We start from the raw sequence: 7500 nt of genomic DNA on the forward strand, positions 1-7500 counted from the left end.
TTGCTTTTTCACCGGGTCTCCTCGCCATTGTATTTTTTTATCTTATTTTTTTTGCTTAAAAGATTGCCACCTGAGCTAGCCTTCTGTTGCGCTTCTTTCTCAGTTCTAGAGGGTAGATTTCTCCGTGTTGCTTTTTCCCAGGTCTCCACGCACTTCTTTTATTTTTCCTTAAAAATTGCCACCTGAGCTAGCCTCTGTTGTCCATCTTCGTCGGTTTCAGAGGGTAGATTTCTCACTGTTGCTTTTTTGCCAGGTCTGCACGCCCTTGTGTTTTTTTTCTGCTTAAAGGTTGCAACCTGAGCTAGCTTCTTTTGCCCATGTCCCTCAGTTTCAGAGGGTGGATTTCTCCGTGTTGCTTTTTCCCCAGGCCTCCACGCCCTTGTGTGTTTCTTTTGCTTAAAGATTGCCACCTGAAGCCAGCCTCTCTTGCCCATCTTCCTCAGTTTCAGAGGGTAGATATTTCAGGGTTGCTTTTTCCCCAGGTCTCCACGCCTTTGTGTTTTGTTTTTGCTTAACGATTGCCACCTGAGCTAGCCTCTCTTGCCCATGTTCCTCAGTTTCAGAGGGTAGATATTTCAGGGTTGCTTTGTCCCCAGGGCTCCACGCCTTTGTGCTTTGTTTTTGCTTAAGGATTGCCACCTGAGGTAGCCTCTCTTGCCCATCTTCCTCAGTTTCAGAGGGTGGATTTCTCCGTGTTGCTTTTTCCCCAGGTCTCCACGCCCTTGTGTGTTTCTTTTGCTTAAAGATTGCCACCTGAGCTAGCCTCTGTTGCCCATCTTCGTCCGTTTCAGAGGGTGGATTTCTCAGTGTTGCCTTTTCGCCAGCTCCCCACGCCCTTGTGTGTTTCTTTTGCTTAAAGATTGTCACCTGAGCTAGGCACTGTTGCCCTGCTTCCTCAGTTTCAGAGGGTACCTTTTTCAGGGTTGCTTTTTCACCGGGTCTCCTCGCCATTGTATTTTTTTATCTTATTTTTTTTGCTTAAAGATTGCCACCTGAGCTAGCCTCTGTTGCGCTTCTTTCTCAGTTCTAGAGGGTAGATTTCTCCGTGTTGCTTTTTCCCCAGGTCTCCACGCACTTCCTTTTATTTTTCCTTAAAAATTGCCACCTGAGCTAGCCTCTGTTGTCCATCTTCGTCGGTTTCAGAGGGTAGATTTCTCACTGTTGCTTTTTTGCCAGGTCTGCACGCCCTTGTGTTTTTTTTCTGCTTAAAGGTTGCAACCTGAGCTAGCTTCTTTTGCCCATGTCCCTCAGTTTCAGAGGGGTGGATTTCTCCGTGTTGCTTTTTCCCCAGGCCTCCACGCCCTTGTGTGTTTCTTTTGCTTAACGATTGCCACCTGAGCTAGCCTCTGTTGCCCATCTTCGTCCGTTTCAGAGGGTGGATTTCTCAGTGTTGCCTTTCCCCTGCTCCCCACGCCCTTGTGTGTTTCTTTTGCTTAAAGATTGCCACCTGAAGCCAGCCTCTCTTGCCCATCTTCCTCAGTTTCAGAGGGTAGATATTTCAGGGTTGCTTTTTCCCCAGGTCTCCACGCCTTTGGGTTTTGTTTTTGCTTAACGATTGCCACCTGAGCTAGCCTCTGTTGCCCATCTTCGTCCATTTCAGAGGGTGGATTTCTCAGTGTTGCCTTTTCCCCAGCTCCCCACGCCCTTGTGTGTTTCTTTTGCTTAAAGATTGCCACCTGAAGCCAGCCTCTCTTGCCCATCTTCCTCAGTTTCAGAGGGTAGATATTTCAGGGTTGCTTTTTCCCCAGGTCTCCACGCCTTTGGGTTTTGTTTTTGCTTAACGAGTGCCACCTGAGCTAGCCTCTCTTGCCCATGTTCCTCAGTTTCAGAGGGTAGATATTTCAGGGTTGCTTTGTCCCCAGGGCTCCACGCCTTTGTGCTTTGTTTTTGCTTAAGGATTGCCACCTGAGGTAGCCTCTCTTGCCCATCTTCCTCAGTTTCAGAGGGTGGATTTCTCCGTGTTGCTTTTTCCCCAGGTCTCCACGCCCTTGTGTGTTTCTTTTGCTTAACGATTGCCACCTGAGCTAGCCTCTGTTGCCCATCTTCGTCCGTTTCAGAGGGTGGATTTCTCAGTGTTGCCTTTTCGCCAGCTCCCCACGCCCTTGTGTGTTTCTTTTGCTTAAAGATTGTCACCTGAGCTAGGCACTGTTGCCCTGCTTCCTCAGTTTCAGAGGGTACCTTTTTCAGGGTTGCTTTTTGACCGGGTCTCCTCGCCATTGTATTTTTTTATCTTATTTTTTTTGCTTAAAGATTGCCACCTGAGCTAGCCTCTGTTGCGCTTCTTTCTCAGTTCTAGAGGGTAGATTTCTCCGTGTTGCTTTTTCCCCAGGTCTCCACGCACTTCCTTTTATTTCTCCTTAAAAATTGCCACCTGAGCTAGCCTCTGTTGTCCATCTTCGTCGGTTTCAGAGGGTAGATTTCTCACTGTTGCTTTTTTGCCAGGTCTGCACGCCCTTGTGTTTTTTTTCTGCTTAAAGGTTGCAACCTGAGCTAGCTTCTTTTGCCCATGTCCCTCAGTTTCAGAGGGTGGATTTCTCCGTGTTGCTTTTTCCCCAGGCCTCCACGCCCTTGTGTGTTTCTTTTGCTTAACGTTTGCCACCTGAAGCCAGCCTCTCTTGCCCGTCTTCCTCAGTTTCAGAGGGTAGATATTTCAGGGTTGCTTTTTCCCCAGGTCTCCACGCCTTTGTGTTTTGTTTTTGCTTAACGATTGCCACCTGAAGCCAGCCTCTCTTGCCCATCTTCCTCAGTTTCAGAGGGTAGATATTTCAGGGTTGCTTTTTCCCCAGGTCTCCACGCCTTTGTGTTTTGTTTTTGCTTAACGAGTGCCACCTGAGCTAGCCTCTCTTGCCCATGTTCCTCAGTTTCAGAGGGTAGATATTTCAGGGTTGCTTTGTCCCCAGGGCTCCACGCCTTTGTGCTTTGTTTTTGCTTAAGGATTGCCACCTGAGGTAGCCTCTCTTGCCCATCTTCCTCAGTTTCAGAGGGTAGATATTTCAGGGTTGCTTTTTCCCCAGGTCTCCACGCCTTTGGGTTTTGTTTTTGCTTAACGATTGCCACCTGAGCTAGCCTCTGTTGCCCATCTTCGTCCGTTTCAGAGGGTGGATTTCTCAGTGTTGCCTTTTCCCCAGCTCCCCACGCCCTTGTGTGTTTCTTTTGCTTAAAGATTGCCACCTGAAGCCAGCCTCTCTTGCCCATCTTCCTCAGTTTCAGAGGGTAGATATTTCAGGGTTGCTTTTTCCCCAGGTCTCCACGCCTTTGTGTTTTGTTTTTGCTTAACGAGTGCCACCTGAGCTAGCCTCTCTTGCCCATGTTCCTCAGTTTCAGAGGGTAGATATTTCAGGGTTGCTTTGTCCCCAGGGCTCCACGCCTTTGTGCTTTGTTTTTGCTTAAGGATTGCCACCTGAGGTAGCCTCTCTTGCCCATCTTCCTCAGTTTCAGAGGGTGGATTTCTCCGTGTTGCTTTTTCCCCAGGTCTCCACGCCCTTGTGTGTTTCTTTTGCTTAAAGATTGCCACCTGAGCTAGCCTCTGTTGCCCATCTTCGTCCGTTTCAGAGGGTGGATTTCTCAGTGTTGCCTTTTCGCCAGCTCCCCACGCCCTTGTGTGTTTCTTTTGCTTAAAGATTGTCACCTGAGCTAGGCACTGTTGCCCTGCTTCCTCAGTTTCAGAGGGTACCTTTTTCAGGGTTGCTTTTTCACCGGGTCTCCTCGCCATTGTATTTTTTTATCTTATTTTTTTTGCTTAAAGATTGCCACCTGAGCTAGCCTCTGTTGCGCTTCTTTCTCAGTTCTAGAGGGTAGATTTCTCCGTGTTGCTTTTTCCCCAGGTCTCCACGCACTTCCTTTCATTTTTCCTTAAAAATTGCCACCTGAGCTAGCCCCTGTTGCCCATCTTCGTCGGTTTCAGAGGGTAGATTTCTCAGTGTTGATTTTTCCCCATTTCTCCACGCCCTCGTGCTTTTTTTTTTTTATTTCCTTAGATGTCGGCGCCTGAGCTAGCTTCTTTTGCCCATCTTCGTCAGTTTCAGCGGGTAGACTCTCCGCCTGCCTTCGACAGGCCCTCTGGACTGGAAAGCTTTCCTCCTCCCGTCATCACGGTCCTTCTCGGATGACGTGCCTGGTTTCGGTTTGACCGTCCCCGCCCGCCCTGATTTTCTAAGTCCTCCCGGGAACCCCGGGGGCGCTCCAGCCGCTCCGGGAAGCGGCGGCCTCCCGGCCGCACCGGCCCAGCCCGGCCCGGGCCGCCCCCTGGCCTCTCTGGGGGGAACTCTCCCCTTCCCCTTCCCGGTGATCGCCCGAGAAACCTTTTCCGAGTCCCCCTCCTGCGGCTGGGGCTGCGCCTTGGCGGCCGGGAGCCCGCGGGCGGACGCCCCGGGGCCGCACTGGGCCGGGAGGCTGGGTCCGAGGGGGCTCCGGGACGGGATCGGGCGGCCCGGCGGCCCGGCTGTGCTCCCCGGCGGGCCCGCGCTCCGGCTCCGTCCCGCTGAGGCGGTCGTCGGTCGCCGGGTGCCACCTGGCGGCCGCTTTTATATCGTCTCTTTCCTCCGGAGCTCCGGCGACGCGGGCCAAGGGACGGGACTCGGCCGCGGTGACCGAGGCAGAGTCCCGGGAGGCCGGCGTCGCTGGCGGGATCTGGCCCGGTGGCGCCGGGGCGTGAGCGCGACGCCCGCTCGCCGGAGATTGGAGGTGCAGGCTACTGAGGGAGGTGGCTGTCGCCGCGCCGCCCGGTGCCGGCCGGGGTGTGGGGCCTCCCGGACGGGTCGACCAGCAGCCGCCGGTGCCCCTCCGTCCCCGGGAGGGGGTGGGGGGCCGCCGCGGGGGAACGGGCGAGGGAGCTCGTCCCGTGCCCGGCCGTCGTCCCGAGGGCGGCCCGGTGGTCGGGCCTTCCGCGTCGCCGATCCCCTTTCCGCGCCCCGCTCCGGAGGTGGGCGACCGGCCGGGGCCTTGCGGGGGAGGCCCGTGGAGGGCGCGACGGGCTCGGCCGCCGGGCTGGCCTTTTCCCCACTGGTCTTCCGAGTCGACCGGCTCTGGCGGTGGGGACCGGGCCCGGTCCTCGGATGCCTCCTCCTCCGTGGCAGTTTTTTTTTCCAAGTCCCGCCCTGGAGAAGAGCGTGGACCGGCCCCGGGAGCCCTCGAGGGCGGGCCGGGGAGGGCGTCCCCGGCCCGGACGCGTGCCCGGGGTGGGTCCGGGCCGTCGGACCGGACTTCTCTCTCCGAGTTTCGCGGGTCGCGTCTTTGTCCGGAGGCGGGAGGGGGCCGGCTCGAGGCGTAGGTGGAGCCCCGGCTGAGGGACGGGAGCCACGGTCCCGCCCCGGGCCCGGTCGCCGGAGGCGCCTCCGCGGAATTCTTTTCTAAGTCCTGACCCGGCGACTCAGAGGGAGGGACCGACCGGTCCCGGCCCGCGCGGGCGGCCCGGGGAGGCTGTCCCCGGCTCCCCCTGCCGCCACGCTTCTGGGGTCGACCAGATGGCCCCGGGAGCTCCGGGCCTGGTGGCGATGGGGTCGTGCTTGGGGTCTGGTGGCCGTGGCCGTGATCCAGGGGTTCCCCTGGTGATCCGTGGGTGGGCCCCGTCTCCGGGCGCGGCGATTCTTGCCCCCGAATGGGTGGTTTTGTGCCGCCAGATAAGTGCTGACACGCTCTGCTCGGGTGACAGTCGCCCGAGAGCTTCCGGGTGCCTGGATGCGTGTGCGGGGAGGGCTCCGGGCTCTGGCCGAGAACCGGACGCCCGTTTCCACCCCCGCCGCTTGAGCCGCCCGCTGGGGCCTGCGCGCCGGCTCTTGTGCGTTCCAGGCGCCCCCACGACCGTGGTGCCACCTCCGGTCTCTGGTACCCGAGGGCGGCGGGGTTAGGGGCGCGGGGTCCTCTACCACGTGCACTCCCTGCCGCCGGCACCCGGGTGCGGTCGCGACTTACCCCATCCCACCGGCTCCGTGCCAGTGCGTGTCAGGCGTTCTCGTCCTGGGGTCGTCGCCCGCGCTTGCTGGAGGAGGAGAGGGGTCGGTGAGGCTGAAGCAGGCTCCTCCGCTCGCTGTCCTCGCCGGCCTTCCCTTGCTCGGGGGTCCCTCGCGTTATGCTGCCGACCGATGTGGTGATGCTGTGCTCTCCCGGGCCGGGCCTAAGCCGTGCCAGACGAGGGACGGACGTTCATGGCGAACGGGACCGCTCTTCTCGCTCTGCCCGCGGGTCCCCTCGCCCGTTCTCCCCCGCTGCGAGTGGCGTGTGGGAGGCGGCAGGGGTGCGGAATCCGGCCTGACCTCGCTCCCCCGCCCCGTGCCTCGTGGCGTGGGCGGTGTCGGGGTCTCCGTGACGCGGCGGATGCTCTGCCTGTGCCTCTTGGCTGTGTCTCGCGGGCGGCCCTCCCCGCGGTGGGGCGGGCCGTGTTGCCGCCGCGCCGCGCGCCTTCCCGGGCGCGTGAGCGCGTTCCCCAGGCCGTTGGCGGTGCCCCTGGAGCGTTCCAGGTCGTCCCTCAGGCGCCCGAGGCCGAGTGGCGGTGTCGTTCTCTGTTCCCGTCGGCCTCCTCAGGTAACCACTGCGCTGGTGTGTCTGAGGAGCGGGGGGGTCGAGTCGGTAAGGGAGGCGTGCCCCTCGTCCCCCTCGGGGGGGACGGGTGCCTCGTCGCCCCCCACGGCGTGCCGTGTGGGGGCGGGCAGGCTCGGGCGCGTGCCCGCGCGTTCCCCTTGCTGGGGTTTCCCCGCGGGTGTGGGAGTGACCGTGGCGGGCCGAGCCAGCGGCGTGGCGCTGGCTCTTTGGTTGGGAGGTGCTGTTTGATCGGCACCTCCGTCCCAGTCTCTGCCTCCCTTGGTCTCTCGGCCTGAGGGGAGGCACTGACTTGGGAGCCGCACAGGGGCCTTGTAGATCCCTAGCTAAGCCCAGTGTGGCCAGAGATGGCGAGCCCGGGGCAGCGCGGGCTCGCGGCCCTGACCACGGACGCTCCGACTTGCTCTAGGCCTTACCTCTACCGCAGACCCCTCCTGCATTGCGTGGCCATGGTGTCTGTAAGCGCCTTGGTGGGCCCGATGGCGGACGATGGGCGGGGGCGACACGCCCTCGGTGAGAAAGCCTTCTCTAGCGATCCGAGAGGGTGCCTTGGGGTACCGGACCCCCCAGCCGCCGCCCCTCCTTTGCGCGTAGTAGCCACGGACGCCACCACCGTGGCGCGTGGGCAGAGCTGCTCTTTGCCTACCGCGGCCGGCGCCTCCCCCCTCCGAGTCGGGGGAGGGTCACGCCCGGCCGGGCCGTCGTCGGGCGCGGGGCCGCGCGTGTGCGCGAGCGTGCGCGTGGTTCTCCCGTCGCGCGCTGGGGCGGGGAGAGGGCCCGGCCCCGTCCGGGCTCCGCCCCGCCGCGAGCGGCTGGCTCTCCGCTCGCTCCCGTCCCGAGCCGCAGCCGGTGGTGGCGTGCGGGCATGGGTGGGGGCCGCCGCCGCTCTCGGGCGCGTTCCCTCGGGACGTGGGCCCCGGAGCAGACCAGACAGGCAGACGGGTGGCTGGGTGGACGGGGCGGCCC

The sequence above is a fragment of the Equus asinus genome, unplaced genomic scaffold (genome assembly GCF_041296235.1).
Source record: "Equus asinus isolate D_3611 breed Donkey unplaced genomic scaffold, EquAss-T2T_v2 contig_155, whole genome shotgun sequence".
Classification (NCBI taxonomy): Eukaryota; Metazoa; Chordata; class Mammalia; order Perissodactyla; family Equidae; genus Equus; species Equus asinus.